The following is a 17115-nucleotide window of genomic DNA, read 5'->3' as shown; positions in this document are numbered from 1 at the left end:
TATCTGTTAAGGATAGAGGAGAAACAGTGGCTGCTTCATAGTAAATGCTTAATACATATGAAAGGAGAAAAAGAAGAGAAAGGACCATCCAACAAGGAAAAGTCATCCCAGATACAATACTATCCCTCTTTTTCATAGAATTCTAAATCAAATGGTCTTGTAAAACTCTGGGAGAGAAATAGAGTACAGAGGAAACAGCTGCTGGAAGCTGTTCTTAGCCACTCTCCCAGGTCCTCTGGACTCTGTAATTTTCCAGGCTTGTATGCAATGGCAAATCTAGAGCAGAGCTGGAGGTGTAATGCCTGTTTAAAGATAGATTTTCAGCCTTAAATAAATTCCTATTGGCAATGCTCTCAGCTATTGCCCCTGGGGACTAGTACAAATTTCTATTCAAGTGTCAAATGACCAAATATGCTGAACTATTTAACTCAAATTTGCCTGAACCAAGTTCCTCAGTGACAATCTAATATGCAAACCAAAAGGGCAATGCTATTTGAGAGGTTTTGTTGCTTACTCCCACCACCAGCCCATGTGCCCATGTGTGCACAATTCCAGTCAACCAGGTAAATTAGCTGACTGTCTGATCCAAATAGGAAGTATCCAGAGGGCTCAAAAAAAATAGTGGTGTAGGAGGTTGCTAACCTTCCCTGCTTCCCCCCACACACACACCAAAGGGACAGCTATACATGGAGCAATTCCCTCTGAAGGAAATCCAGAAAGTAGCTGAGTGATTCCTACACATCAGGCAAATGAGAAAACATCCACATCAAAACAGGTAGGAAAAGCTGAGATACACTTGTGCCATAAAACCCACCCCAGTCCAGTTCCATACAACTGGGAGGATGGCCCCAAACCCCAGCTTCTCCCTGAGGAACAAAGATTTGGACCACAATCTAGTGTCCCAACTTTTACAGCTCTAGCTCAAGGGATGACCCCCAAAATATCTACCTCTGAAAGCCAGCAGCATTTACATCCATAAGACCTACAAGACTATAGCAAACAAAGAAGCAATTCTTGACGAGTAAAGCACACAAGCAATTGCTGTGGCTATTCCATCAGGGCTCAGCAGAAAGAGCAGACAAAAATGCTCATCTCCTGGTCTTTCCCTGAAAGGGGTCTAAATGCAGACTTCACAAGCTGCTGTCTGAGGGTCTGGCTTCTAATTTGAGCATGCATCTAGAGACTGGCTGTCATCCTCCCCAGAGACCAGGGAAGCCATTGGGAACTTCCCCCACCTCCTCCTTCTGGCTGGTTCAAATGATAAAACCAAATGACCAGTATCTCCCTGGAAAGTGCTTATACACCCCACCTTTTGCAGCTGCTGCCTAATGGAGGGGACCACAAATCACCTAATTCTGATAGCCAACAGGGCTGGCATTCACAAGTCCTACAGGATTACACTAAAGAAGCAGTTTTTACATAGGTGGAGGAAGACCCCGTTCATGGCTCTCCCTCCAGGGCTCAGCACAGAGGGAAAAAGCAAAAACTCCCATCTCCCAGTTTCTTCCTGGAAGGGTCTTAACTATATACTTTCCCAACTACCACCTGAGGGCCCAGCTTCTAACCAGCCTGCATCTAGGGGCTGACTGCGCTCCTCCCCTCTGGGACACAGATGGGTCTTGGCACACCTTCAACTACTAGGAGCCATGAAGGACGAAGAAGGTGGTTGGACAATCGCAAGGGTTTGAGCGGCAACCAGGAGCTCAGGCTAGACAGACTGACAAGTTTCATCTTCTACACAAGACCACTCTGTCAAAACTGGGGGAGGTGTCTGTTTTATCTGGTGTATAGAAACCAACACAGAGAGTCGAGGAAAATGAAGAAATAGAGGACTGTGTTCCAAACAAAATAACAAGATAAATCTACAGAAACAGATTTTTTTTAGGAACAGATCTTAATGAAATGAAGATAAATGATTTACCTGATAGAATTCAAGATAATTGTCTTAAAGATGCTCACTGGGGTGTGGAGATCAATTCATGAACAATCTATGGAATAGGAGAATATTTGCAAGCCACATATCTAATAAATGGTTAATACCCAATACATACAAGGAACTCATATAACTCAGTAGCAAAAAAACACAAAATCACCCAATTTATAAATGGACAATGGACCTATATGGACATTTTCCCAAAGAAGATATACAAATGGCCAACAGGTATTTGAAAAGCCCATGTTAAACATCACTAATCATCAATTAATGTAAATGAAAGCCACAATGAGCTATCGCCTCACATCTGTTAGGATGTATATTATCAAAAAGATAAGAGATTACAAGTATTGGTGGTGATGAGGAGTTGATGAGGATGTGAGGACATGGAGAAAAGGGAACCCTTGTGTACTGTAGGTGGGAATATAAATTGGTATAGTCACTCGGGGCTCAGAGCTTGGAGTGTTAACTTCTCTGGGCCTGACGGCATAATAAACCTGAGTTCTCCAACTCTCTGAGTGTGGTGCTTGGTTTCTTGATTACTGGTTTCTGCAACAAAGGTACTGCACCTAGAGAGGGTCAGCTCACTGCGCAACTTGCAGAGGGACAGCAAGTTATTTTTTGAAAGGAGATCCTAGCAGTGTACCTCCATGGCTGCCATACCTGGAGATCAAATTGCACCTGGAAATTACAGCCATCCGTTGTTTCAATCCTCTGTGAATGAGGTAGTTCCCTCAAATTAGAAACCAAAGCTGAATGGGAGAGTCCTAGGTAGGTGAAAGTGTCAGATTCTAGACTTTTGCACATGTCCCGAAAGAGAACACCTTTACCAATATCTGAGAAGTGGAAAATGAGATGACTCTGACCACATGACAATTAATTGGGATGGTAGAGGCCAGGCAAAGGAACTATGAAGACACAGCTGCCTTTTAAGGCTTGATGTTAGTTACTTTGGTCCAGAAATTTGGGTTCAAAAACCTAGTGCCATTGGTATTTTTCAATTGAGATTTTATTGATAAATTGTAGTTTTAGGAAATAACACACAGTTCTCATGTACAATTTAGCCTGTTTCTTCCAATGGCAACATTTTGCAAAAATGTAGTATAATATCAGTTCAGTCACTCAGTCATGTCCGACTCTTTGTGACCCCATGGACTGCAGCACACCAGGCCTCCCTGTCCATCGCCTACTCCCAGAGATTACTCAAACTCATGTCCACTGAGTCAGTGATGCCATTCAGCCATCTCATCCTCTGTCGTCACCTTCTCCTCCTGCCTTCAATCTTTCCCAGCATCAAGGCCTTTTCAAATGAGTCAGCTCTTCGCATCAGGTGGCCAAAGTATTGGAGTTTCAGCTTCCACATCAGTCTTTCCAATGAATATTCAGGACTGATTTCCTTTAGGATGGACTGGTTGGATCTCCTTGCAGTCCAAGGGACTCTCAAGAGTCTTTTCCAACACCACAGTTCAAAAGCATCAATTCTTCGGCGCTCAGCTTTCTTCACCATCCAACTCTCACATCCATACATGACTACTGGAAAAACCATAGCTTTGACTAGACAGACTTTTGTTGGCAAAGCAATGTCTCTGCTTTTTCATATGCTGTCTAGGTTGATCATAACTTTTCTTCTGAGGAACAAGGAGCAAGCGTCTATGATATCACAACCAGGATACTGAGATTGATTCAATCCACTAAACTCATTCAGATTTCTTGTTTTATCTGCATTCAACTGTGCACACACCATGATAGTCAAGAGACTGAATAGTTCCTCATTTTGCCCTTTTGATACCTCACCCACTTCCTTCCCACCTTCCTATCCCCATCCCTGGCCCTTAGCAACCAATAATCTGTTCTTTCTCTCAAATTTTATTTCAAAAATTTTGTATACATAGAATCATCCATCATGAAACCATTTGAGATTGTCCCTTTTCACTCAGCATAGTGCCTTGAAATCCATCCAAGTAGTTGCATGTATCAATTCCTTTTCATTGCTGAATTTATTTCATGGTATGAATGTGTCACAGAGTGTTTAACCATTTACCCATTGAAGGACACATAGGTGTTTTTTTCACAGTATTTGGCTATAAACATTCTTGTACACATTTTTGTGTGAGCGTAAGTTTTCACTGCTCTGGGATAAGTACCCAGAGATGCAATTGCTGAGTCGTATTGTAGTTGCATGTTTAATTTTTTTTTAAGAAATTGCCAAAATGTTTTCTGGAATAGCTGTACCACTTTACATTCCATCAGCAATGTACAAGCTATTCAGCTTTTCTGCATCCTCTCCAGTATTTGGTGTTGTCATAATTTTTCATTTTAGACATACTTCATATAGTGCTATCTCACTGTGGTTCTAATTTGCACTTCCCTAGTGGCTAATGATGTTGAACATCTTTTCATGTGGCCATTTGGGCTTTGACAGTTTCTTCATTAGCTTCTTAGCATTTAGCCAAGTCAGTTTTGAAAATACCAATATGATTCAACTAAGCAAAAGAAGCCAAGGGAAAGGGAGAGTGGGATCAGAGGAGGTTGGATTTTTAAAGAAAGATATTTATCCATTCCACAGTCTTACTCAAACCTTTCTTTCCATCTCCATCTCATACTCTTCATCCATTTCAATCCACTTTCCAGAAAAAGATCACCCAGTGCTCTCTACACATACCACGCATTTTCTGGCCTCTGTGCTCCCTTACATTAGTCTCTGCTTAGGTTGTTTTTCCATCTCCAAACGTCCAGATTTCAAGAATCACAAAGTTTAGGCTCAGATGCCAACTTCCCCATGGAACTTCACTGGATCCCAGCAGCTAGAATTAATCTCTCCCTCATCTGAACTTTCCTGAAAACTTTCTAGATATGTTTCTAGATATGTTTCCATTTTTGCTTTGTATCACAGCTGTATGTCATATATCTTAACCACCCAAGTAGTCCATGAATTCAAGAGCTAGTGGAAAATAGGGCAGGTCTTCTATCTCCTAGTCCAGTTGTCTCTCTTGCCTACATCAAGCTCTTCATATTAAAGTACAGTCATTAAAGACCAGGTCCAGGGGGTTCCTCCTGTGAGGAAACAACTCTCCACCTAATTTTCCAGAAAGGTGTCTCCCAGTCATATACCATTTAAAACACTATCAAGGTCTGCGCGTTTTTGCATTCAATACTCTTTCTTCATATCAAAGTTTGAATAATGTTTTCATTGTCAAAGAAATCACCAGATAAATGAGAACATTAGTCTCTCCCTCAGAAAAGAGGACTAGAAGTTTATACAATAAACACACGAAAAGAATTAATTATTGAAAAACAAACGCAGAAAGGTAGAAGTAAGATGTGACAGCAGACATTTTGTGACGCAGTGTCATTTCTAGAGAACTTAGAAGAGAGAAGACTATAAAACCCAGGAATTTTTACACTGCGTCTCTTTAAAACCTGTTCTAAGTAGATTTTCAAATAGCCTCTCTTCTATGAGAATAAATTTCTTCACAATATTGATCCAAAATAAAAGATGCAATTAGAGTAACTTTAGAGGTAAAAAGGATTAACAAACATTGTAAAATGTAAAGCAAAGAATCATCACTCTGTATACTTAAAATGTATAAATTTTATTTTATGTAAATGAAGCCTCAATACAACTGATTAAAAAATGAGATGGGGGTTACAATATTATGTAGACAAGTTTGAGAAGACTTCTGTGAATATAGAACATTTTACCCGATTGCCTTTCGCCTCTAATCCCTTTAATTCACAGATAGGAAACTGACTTTCTCCCATTGCCTTGCCCTCTACCTTCTCTTCCATTGTGAGAAAGAAGTCCTTCTATTCTCAAATTGTGGGAAGCAAGCTAGAGATAAACTCCAGAGTCAGCTTTCCACACCATGCTCTGCATGAAAAAAAGTGATTCTTTACTGCCAGAATCCTGTGATTCAGTTTTATTTGTAACAACCTACATATTTCAAAAAGAGTAGCTAACATAAAAAGTCATTAAAATGGAGACAATATACTGCTGGTGGGAGTATATGATGGTATGAACTTTTAAAAGGTAATTTGAAATTCCTTTGACCCAGAGTAGTATAGTAATATATCTTCACAAATTCAATTTTTCAACAAATACCAAAGGTCTACAATATGCCAGGCACTGAGCTGGGCACTGAAGAGACAACAGTAAACAATTCAACCTCCCAGTCTCACACGGTTGTTACATTCTAATATGGAAGGTGACTACAAAACTACATCAGGTGGTAATCAGTGCTCTGATGGAAAATGAAGTACAGTGGTGTTCACTTTATTGCTTTGTTCACAATCACCCATAACTGAAATATACATGGTGTGCGTTATCCTGCATGCATTTGTATATATCAAATGCATAATGAATAAAAGAGAAAACAGGAAAAGGGGACTAGACAGATGGAGGAACACAACAGTGCCATTGTTTGTTGAGTGGACAGCCAGGGAACACTTCCTTAATAAGGTGATATACCAGATAGAACTGAAGAAGCAAGGGGTGAGCCGCTCAGAAAATCCACAGGTTCTGAGGGGCTTGGTGTGTTTAAGTAAGAGTCATTGTGGCTGGAGTGGAGTGAGCAACAAGAAAAATAACAGCTGTGGCAGTGTCAGGTAGCCACATCCTAAAGGCTCTGGCAGACCATGGTAAGGAAGTTAGATTCTAGCTAAGTGTGATGAAAGGTATTGAGTAGGCTTACATTTTAAAATCATACACTGGCTGCTGTGTGGACGACAGACCATAGACAGCAAAAATGTTGAAATGGACAATGATGATCACTCCCTCTGCATTTAAAAGAACAAAAACAGAAACAGCTCACATATCCACTCGTGACAATAGAATAAGGAAATGGTGATAAAACCATTTCCTGGACCAGAGACAGCCATTAAAAAGAATGAGGCCGAAGTATATGTAATGATTTACAAAGATGCCCATGATACACTGTTAAGTGAACAAAAAGTCAATTGTAAAACAAAATGTCTATTAAGATCCTTGTTTACTGAAAAACAAAAAGAAAAAAAATATGTAGATCTACACACACACACACACACACACACACACACCCCTATTTGCAGAAGCAGGAAAAAAATAGATGTATCCAGAACAAATTGGTAAACTATGGTAGATACAACAATGGCCTCCACAAAATATTCACATCTTAATCCCAGGTGTCTGTGAATATCTTATTTACGTGGCAAAAATGGCTATCTGGGTGTGATTAAATGGACTGGTTCCAAATCGTGAAAGGAGTATGTCAAGGCTGTATGTTGTCACCCTGCTTATTTAACTTATATGCAGAGCACATCATGAGAAATGCTGGGCTGGATGAAGCACAAGCTCGAATCAAGATTGCCAGGAGAAATATCAATGACCTCAGATATGCAGATGACACCACCCTTATGGCAGAAAGCGAAGAAGAACTGAAGAGCCTCTTGATGAAAGTGAAAGAGGAGAGTGAAAAAGTTGGCTTAAAGCTCAACATTCAGAAAACGAAGATCATGGCATCCGGTCCCATCACTTCATGGCAAATAGATGGGGAAACAGTGGAAACAGTGACAGACTTTACTTTTTGGGGCTCCAAAATCACTGCAGATGGTGATTGCAGCCATGAAATTAAAAGATGCTCCTTGGAAGAAAAGTTATGACCAACCTAGACAGCATATTAAAAAGCAGAGACATTACTTTGTCAACAAAGTTCCGTCTAGTCAAGGCTATGGTTTTTCCAGTAGCCATGTATGGATGTGAGAGTTGGACTATAAAGAAAGTTGAGTGCTGAAGAATTGATGCTTTTGAACTGTGGTGTTGGAGAAGAGTCTTGAGAGTCCCTTGGACTGCAAGGAGATCCAACCAGTCCATCCTAAAGGAAATCAGTCCTGCATATTCATTGGAAGGTCTGATGCTGAAGCTCCAATCCTTTGGCCACCTGATGCAAAGAACTGACCCATTGGAAAAGACCCTGATGATGGAAAAGATTGAAGGCAGGAGGAGAAGGGGACAGCAGAGGATGAGATGGTTGGATGTCATCACCAACTCGATGGACATGAGTTTGAACAAGCTCCAGGAGTTGGTGATGGACAGGGAAGCCTGGTGTGCTGCAGTTCATGGGATTGCAAAGAGTCAAACACAACTGAGCAAGTGAACTGAACTAAATAGGTATATAACTGCTAAAAACTAGCAAGGGGGCACTCTTTCTGCCCCCTTCTGATGTCTATGTCAGAAGTTTTCTCTATCTCTTTTATATTTGAATAAAACTTTATTACACAAAAGCTCTGAGCAATCAAGCCTCGTCACTGACCCCAGAACAAATCCTTCTCCTCGGAGGGCAAGAATCCTGGCATTGTTCATGGCTCATAGCAACAACATTTCATTAGATACAAGTAAATAATATAGATATTTTTCAGAGAATTATCTAGCTTACTTTCAACCTACTAACGTTAAAAGAAAAGAGAAATAGAAACAGCAGAAAATACATCACCAAGTTGGGTTTTGACCAACATCCAGACTTAATCAGCACTAGAAGTCCCGTGTCACAACACATCTGGAGTCCCCATTGGTAAAAGGGTCCCAGGCAGCGTGTCCATCTGCTTCGTGGGTGAGACTTCAAAGACTACAGTTTGGGGTTCCACTTCTAATCTCAGGATGGTGGCAAACTGATATCATCATCAATCTGTGACCAAATGGCAGCTCTGGTTTCAGATTAATGCTGTTTGTTTTCTTGTGTAAAACTTGGAATGTAGTTAAGCCCGGGCCTTGGTTGGCCAGCCCCCTCAGGGTCTCAACAGTTCTCCAGATTCCTCCCCCAGCTTATTTCTGGTGCTGCAAGTCTTACACTCACAGCAGGCAGTCACTCACAGACAGGGCAGTGTCCGGGCAGGTTAGAAGCAGGGTCAGAGGCCTGCTCTGCTTTGTCTCTGAAGCCTAAACAAGACTATTCATTTAATTTCCCTAACACCATTCTATTAACATTTAGATAAAATCCTTTATAGATGGACCTCTTTCTTCAACAAAACTGGCCCTCACTGGGGTAAGGAAGGCCTCCAGCTATAGAGCAACAATCATCTTCTTTCCTCCACCTTATCCTTCACTCTTCTTACCCCCTTTCCATTGACAGGGAAATGCCTCAGGAAAAAGGAACTGCTATAGCAGCAGATCTCTTTTGATTAGGCTTCTATTGCAGTAGTTGGTCTGGCCCACTCTGGACAAGCTACAGAATTATTGTTCTGGTGGAGATTTGATGACAAGATACCAAAATGACAAAAGTTATTTACCTCAACTTTTGCTAAACTAAACAAAATAGTTGATCCATCATGCCTGTCTTTTTGATAAGCTGCCTCATGTTCGAAAATATGGGGCTTATAAATAAGTTCAATCAAGAGACAGGGCACTTTCAGCTTTTCAAATTGTCAGTCTCTATTGGCAGCAGTGGCATTTTCATCTAAACACTGACAAGGCCAACAGGACACTAACTCTCAGCCTCTTCTCCATTTGCAGACTGAGCCATGCTGTGGCCTCTACCAACCCCTCACCCACACTCTTCCCCTAACCAGCAGTCAGTAGACAGGTTTTCTGACTAACTGTATCCTTATCCATGATAACTTTGAACTCAGGGAAATTTACACAGGGTGTTGCAAATTTTACTGGTAATGGGTTAATTTACACGTATGGTTATCACTTCTCATCCAGTTCTCCATGCACTCCGCAAGAAAAGCCTGGGAGGTGGTTGCAAGGAGGGGAGGTGGCGAGGGTCCAGGTGCCTAAACTGGCTCTGTCTGCCAAGCACCAGGACCTCAGTGGCAATGAAGAAGGAATTCATGGGGCCTGGACTCCATCTTAGACCTGTTCGTGCTGATCATGTTCGGCCACCTCTCTAATGGACTCTGAACTCTGTGCTTAGTGCCTGTGGAAACGACAACAGAAGGATAAGACCCCCTCCAGACACGGAAATCTTTTCAGCCACCTCTCTAATGGACTCTGAACTCTGTGCTTAGTGCCTGTGGAAATGACAATAGAAGGATAAGACCCCCTCCGGACAGGGGAATCTTAAAGATTGTATCCAGGTTACTCATCACCTAAGAGAAAACATACACTGATCCCCCTACCTCCGGACAGGTCATAGATTTTTTTCTGTCACCTTGGGCTTATTGATAATTGATTGTTTGAACATGGGGTTATTGTGATTGTATTTACCTTCCCTTTGTTTATGTAAGTCACAAGGAAATTGGGGTGGTGGGTTCAGACACATACACGTGGGGTCTAAAAGATTTTCACAAATGCTGGTCGGGGTCCTTGGCTAAGAGGAGACTCTGCCTTGGGCCCTCCTTGGCTAAGAGGAGACTGCCTTGGGCCCGCCGGTGTAATAAACTGCATTTCACTATCTGCTTCGTCCTTCTGAGTGAGCTTGTTTCCCGGAGCGCGTGGCTATAACAGCAACACATCTCCCTCCACTGGCCCCAGAGCAGGTCCAGTCTTGCCCACCAATTTTGCCAACTCCAGACCTGTACTTTTAACCCCTGTGCTGTTCAGATCCTTCACAGACTGCAACAAGGCCACTCGATCCACCAATTAGAGGTAGGGGGAGATGAGATTTAATTTTAAGTACTTTTTAAATCCTAGAAGATCCATCTTTGCAATTGTTTGTGTTGGCTTTTCCACCCAGAAGGCCCCAGGTGTCTGCCAAAGCATCTTATAAAAGTGCTAATGGAGAACGCATCACCTCCTCTGAGCCCAACATTGCCAAATATGGTATCCTCCAGCAAGGAGGACAGTGACCTCCTTGCTGTGTGAAAACCTTTCTGCAACACTGCCTCCTAGCCTGCCCACCTGCCCATGGGGAAACCAATGGGAAATTGTATTGATAATTACATGTACTATTGCATAATGATGTTATGTGGAATAACAGTATAATGGTGTCAAATATAATACATTCTTTGTTAACATTTGGCTTTCAGTGCTCTAACCCAGATGTCCCCAACCTTTTTGGCATCAGGGGCCAGTTTCATAGAAGACAATTTTTCCAAGGATGGGAGTTAGATCTCAGAGGTTGGGGACCTCTGCCCTAACCCAAAGGTTAGCTAAAATGTTCTTATCACCTAAGGAGCTTTGTCAAACCCAGCTAACACCCCATACCAATCAAACTGGATTCTCTGGGGTTATGAGTCAGTGGGCAGTATTTATGAAAATGGTTCCAGATTATTTCAACTTACAGCAAAGTTTGGGAACCACTACCTGAACCCAAACAAGAGACGTTAAAAACCCTGGGCAGAGCAGCAGGAGCTAACTTAATGAGCTGAGACAACTCTCCACGTTAAGGACTATCTCCTCCATCATCTTGCCTGTTCCAACCCTGTTGTTCTAGTATTTATGTGTGTGTGTGTGGGTAGGGAGAGGGGAGTGGGAAGGGGCATTCCCCAGGCATACGATGTATTTAAGGCAGGAACTATAAGAAATTTTTACAAACCCACCAACTAGTAGCCTGGGCTCCTGCCAGCCTCCTCTTACTCATTTTGGGCTCCAGTCAGCCTGAGCCACACGCTGTTTCCTCACTTCCCCCCTCAGCTCTCAGTCTGCGGTCACCGTGTTGCCATCACTGTAGTGCTTTCCCAAATCCTGACTCCAGCTATCCACCTGCTTAGCATCAATGCAAGTACAACCCAAATGCCAGGCCCTCCATGAAACATACTCTGATCCTCCCTCCAAGCTGTCACTTCAAATCTGAGAGTCAGGCCTGTAGATTTAATGAAAAGAGCATCACATACAGGTCAGCATACCAGTGTGTGAGGCTTAGCACTCTAGCAGAAACGCTAGTTATTGAGTTGATTAGGATCTCCCCTTCTTCCTTAATAACTGTCTTGCAGCAGCAATATATCCAGCTCAAAAACACTGTATTTCTAACCTCCCATGCAGATAGGCGGAGAAGGCAATGGCACCCCACTCCAGTACTCTTGCCTGGAAAATCCCATGGATGGAGGAGTCTGGTAGGCTGCAGTCCATGGGGTCGCTAGAAGTCAGATGCGACTGAGTGACTTCACTTTCCCTTTTCACTTTCATGCATTGGAGAAGGAAATGGCAACCCACTCCAGTATTCTTGCCTGGAGAATCCCAGGGATGGGGGAGCCTGGTGGGCTGCCATCTATGGGGTCGCACAGAGTCAGACATGACTGTAGTGACCTAGCAGCAGCAGCAGCAGCATGCAGATAGGAGTGTCCAGTGAGATGGAAATTCTAGATGAAATCTCTGGGGAAGCCCTTCAGACTGAATTGACTTGGTTTAGAGACAGACACCCTTTACGTCTCTATCCTTCATCACATCATCACGAGAATGACAGTAACCCTCTTGAGCCTCTGAGGCAACATTGAGGAAGGAACACAGTACTCAGGATGGCAAAGCATAAAGACAAGAAGCCAGGGTCCCTGATGACCAAGCAGCTTTTATGCAGACCCTGCACTGTCTAACACTGTGCCAGTGTTATTGGGGGGAAAATAAACCTCTATCTTGAACCGCCAAGCCTTTCTATCAATGGCTGAGCCTAACTAGAACTGAAACAAGCAACTGCTGCCTGTGAGATCCTGGACAAGCTATTCTTTCCCTCTGGACTTTAGTTTCCCCAACTATATTTTTTAAAAAGGGAGAAAATAGATTTGTGAGAAATAATTAAAATCACCAAACAATTGCAGGAACATGAGAGATTTAGTTGAATCTAAGTCAAGATCTTAATGAATCTCATAAAACCTCATTTTGTAGACAATAGAACTGAGCACTTAAAGGGAAAGTGATTTGCTCAAGGAAACAAAAAAAAATAGTAACAGATGCAAGAGTTGAAACCAGGGCTGTTTTGATTTGAGGTCCAACTTAATATATAAACAGAGATCATATATAACTACCTACAAATTGTTGAGAGCAGTAATGAGAAAAATTGATTTAAAAACATGGTAGTAGATGATCAAAAACAGAAGCTATGTAAACTATTGGGAATTGCTTTTAAGCTTGCATAGTGTGGGAGTTTCCTTATAGATAAATGACCAACAGCCAATTATTCCCACACTATCTTTAAAAACACATACACTCATATACACACAATCTCACGGATCTATTTGTCTATTCCTATGTCAATAACTCATTGTGCTAATTAATAATAAGACAAAACCTTCCCCTATGTTCTTTGCGAAAAAAAAATGTGGCTGTTCTTTCTCACTTGCTAACAAATTTTAGAATCAGCTTCTCAAATTCTATAAAATATCACACCGGAATACTGATTGAGACTGGATTCAGTTTAGTTCAGTCACTCAGTTGTGTCCAACTCTTTGCAACCCCATGGGCCAAAGCATGCCAGTCCTCCCTGTCCATCACCAATATCCAGAGCTTACCCAAACTCATGTCCATTGAGTCGGTGATGCCATCCAACCATCTCATCCTCTGTATTCCCCTTCTCCTTCTGCCTTCAATCTTTCCCAGCATCAGAGTCTTTTCAAATGAGTCATCTCTTTGCATCAGGTGGCCAAAGTATTGGAGTTTCAGCTTCAACATCAGTCCTTCCAATGAACACCCAGGACTGATCTCCTTTAAGATTGACTGGTTGGATCTCCTTGCAATCCAAGGGACTCTCAAGAGTCTTCTCCAACACCACAGTTCAAAAGCATCACTTCTTCTGCCCTCAGCTTTCTTTATAATCCAACTCTCACATCCATACATGACTACTGGAAAAACAATCGCCTTGACTAGACGGACTTTGTTGGCAAAGTAATGCCTCTGCTTTTAAATATGCTGTCTAGGTTGGTCATAACTTTCCTTCCAAGGAACAAGTGTCTTTTAATTTCATGGCTGCAATCACCATCTGCAGCGATTGTGGAGCCCCCAAAAATAAAGTCAGCCACTGTTTCCACTGTTTCCCTATCTATTTGCCATGAAGTGATGGGACTGGATGCCATGATCTTAGTTTTCTGAATGTTGAGCTTTAAGCCAACTTTTTCACTCTCCTCTTTCACTTTCATCAAGAGGCTCTTTAGTTCTTCTTCACTTTCTGCCATAAGGGTGGTATCATCTGCATATCTGAGGTTATTGCTATTCCTCCCGGCAGTCTTGATTCCAGCTTGTGTTTCTTCCAGCCCAGCGTTTCTCATGATGTACTCTGCATACAAGTTAAATAAGCAGGGTGACAATATACAGCCTTGACGTACTTCTTTTCCTATTTGGAACCAGTCTGTTGTTCCATGTCCAGTTCTAACTGTTGCTTCCTGACCTGCATACAGGTTTCTCAAGAGGCAGGTCAGGTGGTCTGGTTTTCCCATCTCTTTCAGAATTTTCCACAGTTTATTGTGATCCACACAGTCAAAGGGCTTGGCATAGTCAATAAAGCAGAAGTAGACATTTTTTTGGAACTCTCTTGCTTTTTCGATGATCCATTGGATGTTGGCAATTTGATCTCTGGTTCCTCTGCCTTTTCTAAAACCAGCTTGAACATCTGGAAGTTCACAGTTCATGTATTGCTGAAGCCTGGCTTGGAGAATTTTGAGCATTACTTTGCTAGCGTGTGAGATGAGTGCAATTGTGTGGTAGTTTGAGCATTCTTTGGCATTGCCTTTCCTTGGGATTGGAATGAAAACTGACCTTTTCCAGTCCTATGGCCACTGCTGAGTTTTCCAAATTTGCTGGCATATTGAGTGTAGCACTTTCACAGCATCATCTTTTAGGATTTGAAATAGCTCAACTGGAATTCCATCACCTACACTAGCTTTGTTTGTAGTGATGCTGCCTAAGGCCAACTTGAATTCACATTCCAGGATGTCTGGCTCTAGGTGAGTGATTACACCATCGTGATTATCTGGGTCATGTATATCTTTTTTGTACAGTTCTTCTGTGTTTTCTTGCCACCTCTTCTTAATATCTTCTGCTTCTGTTATGTCCATACCATTTCTATCTTTTATTGAGACCAACTTTGCATGAAATGTTCCCTTGGTATCTCTAATTTTCTTGAAGAGATCTCTAGTCTTTCCCATTCTATTATTTCCCTCTATTTCTTTCTACTGATCACTGAGGAAGGCTTTCTTATCTCTCCTTGCTATTCTTTGGAACTCTGCATTCAAATGTATATATCTTTCCTTTTCTCCTTTGCCTTTAGCTTCTCTTCTGTTCTCAGCTATTTGGAAGACCTCCTCAGATAGCCATTTTGCCTTTTTTGCATTTCTTTTTCTTGAGGATGGTCTTGATCACTGCCTCCTGTACAATGTCATGAACCTCTATCCATAGTTCTTCAGGCATTCTGTCTATCAGATCTAATCCCTTGGATCTATTTGTCACTTCCACTGTATAGTTGTAAGGGATCTGATTTAGGTCACACCTGAATGGTCTAGTGGTTTTCCCTACTTTCTTCAATTTAAGTCTGAATTTGGCAATAAGGAGTTCACGTTCTGAGCCACAGTCAGCTCCCAGTCTTGTTTTTGCTGACTGTATAGGGCTTCTCCATCTTTGGCTGCAAAGAATATAATCAGTCTGATTTCAGTATTGACAATCTGGTGATGTCCATGTGTAGAGTCCTCTCTTATGTTGTTGGAAGACGGTGTTTGCTATAACCAGTGCATTCTCTTGGCCAAACTCTATTATCCTTTGCCCTGCTTCATTCTGTACTTCAAGGCCAAATTTGCTTGTTACTCCAGGTGTTTCTTAACTTCCTACTTTTGCATTCCAGTCCCCTATAATGAAAAAGGCATCTTTTATGGGTGTTAGTTCTAAAAGGTGTTGTAGGTCTTCATAGAACTGTTCAACTTCAGCTTCTTCAGTATTACTGGTCGGGACATAGACTTTCATTACCATGATATTGAATGGCTTGCCTTGGAAACAAACAGAGATCATTCTGTCGTTTTTTAGATTGCATCCAAGTACTACATTTTGGACTGTTTTGTTGACTATGATGGCTACTCCATTTCCTCTAGGGGATTCCTGCCCACAGTAGTAGATATAATGGTCATCTGAGTTAAATTCGCCCATTCCAGTTCATTTTAGTTCGCTGATTCCTAGAATGTCAATGTTCCCTCTTGCCATCTCCTGTTTGACCACTTCCAATTTGCCTTGATTCATGGACCTAACATTCTAGGTTCCTATGCAATATTGCTCTTTACAGCATCGGACCTTGCTTCCATCATCAGTCACATTCACAACTCAGTGTTGTTCTTGCTTTGGCTCCGTCCCTTCTTTCTTTCTGGAGTTATTTCTCCACTGATCTCCAGTAGCATATAGGGCACCTACCAACCTGGGGAGTTCATCTTTCAATGTCCTATCTTTTTGCCTTTTCATACTGTTCATGGGGTTTTTAAGGCAAGAATACTGCAGAGGTTTGCCATTCCCTTCTCCAGTGGACCACGTTTTGTCAGAACTCTCCACCATGACCCGTCTATCTTGGGTGGCCCTACACGGCATGGCTGAGTTTCACTGAGTTAGACAAGGCTGTGGTCCATGTGATCAGATTGGCTAGTTTCTGTCATTGTGGTTTCAGTCTGTCTGCCCTCTGATGCCCTCTCTCAGCACCTACTGTCTTACTGGGGTTTCTCTTACCTTGGATATGGGGTATCTCCTCTAGGCCACTCCAGCGCCGTGTAGCCGCCGCTCAGAAAACCTAAATCTGGAGACTGGATTACATTTATAATTTCTAGAGAACTTGCATCTTTACAGTAATAATAGTGCTTTTTATGTGCCCTGGCATGTGCCAAGTAATTTTCTAAGTATTTGGGATACATTTGCCAAAATTATAGACATTTACAAACAATGAAAAATAGCAGAATTGTCCTTGAGGAGCATATAGTCACTCAGTTGTGTCCAACTCTTTGTGACCTCATGGACTATACAGTCCATGGAATTCTCCAGGCCAGAATACTGGAGTGGGTAGCTGTTCCCTTCTCCAGGGAACCTTCCCAATCCAGGGATCGAACCCAGGTCTCCCGCATTGCAGGTGGAGTCTTTACCAGCTGAGCCACCAGCAAAGCCCATATTTTAGCAGAAGTAGGCAATAAACAATCAATGTAAGAAATAAGTAAATATACAACATGTTAGAAGGTAGAAAATGCTACAGAAAAGAAAAAAAGTGGATAGACTAGGATCTGAGGGTCAGGAGAGCAGGGTACAGGTCACAGGGTATAGGTTAGTCATGGGAAAGTAACTCATTTAGTCCTACCTCTATGAGATGGTTGTTGTTCAGTTGCTA

This window comes from Giraffa tippelskirchi, chromosome X (genome assembly GCF_054371585.1).
Source record: "Giraffa tippelskirchi isolate mGirTip1 chromosome X, T2T-mGirTip1v1.2.pri, whole genome shotgun sequence".
Classification (NCBI taxonomy): Eukaryota; Metazoa; Chordata; class Mammalia; order Artiodactyla; family Giraffidae; genus Giraffa; species Giraffa tippelskirchi.
The sequence above is the reverse complement of the archived record's forward strand: the minus strand, read 5'-3'. Positions refer to the sequence as shown.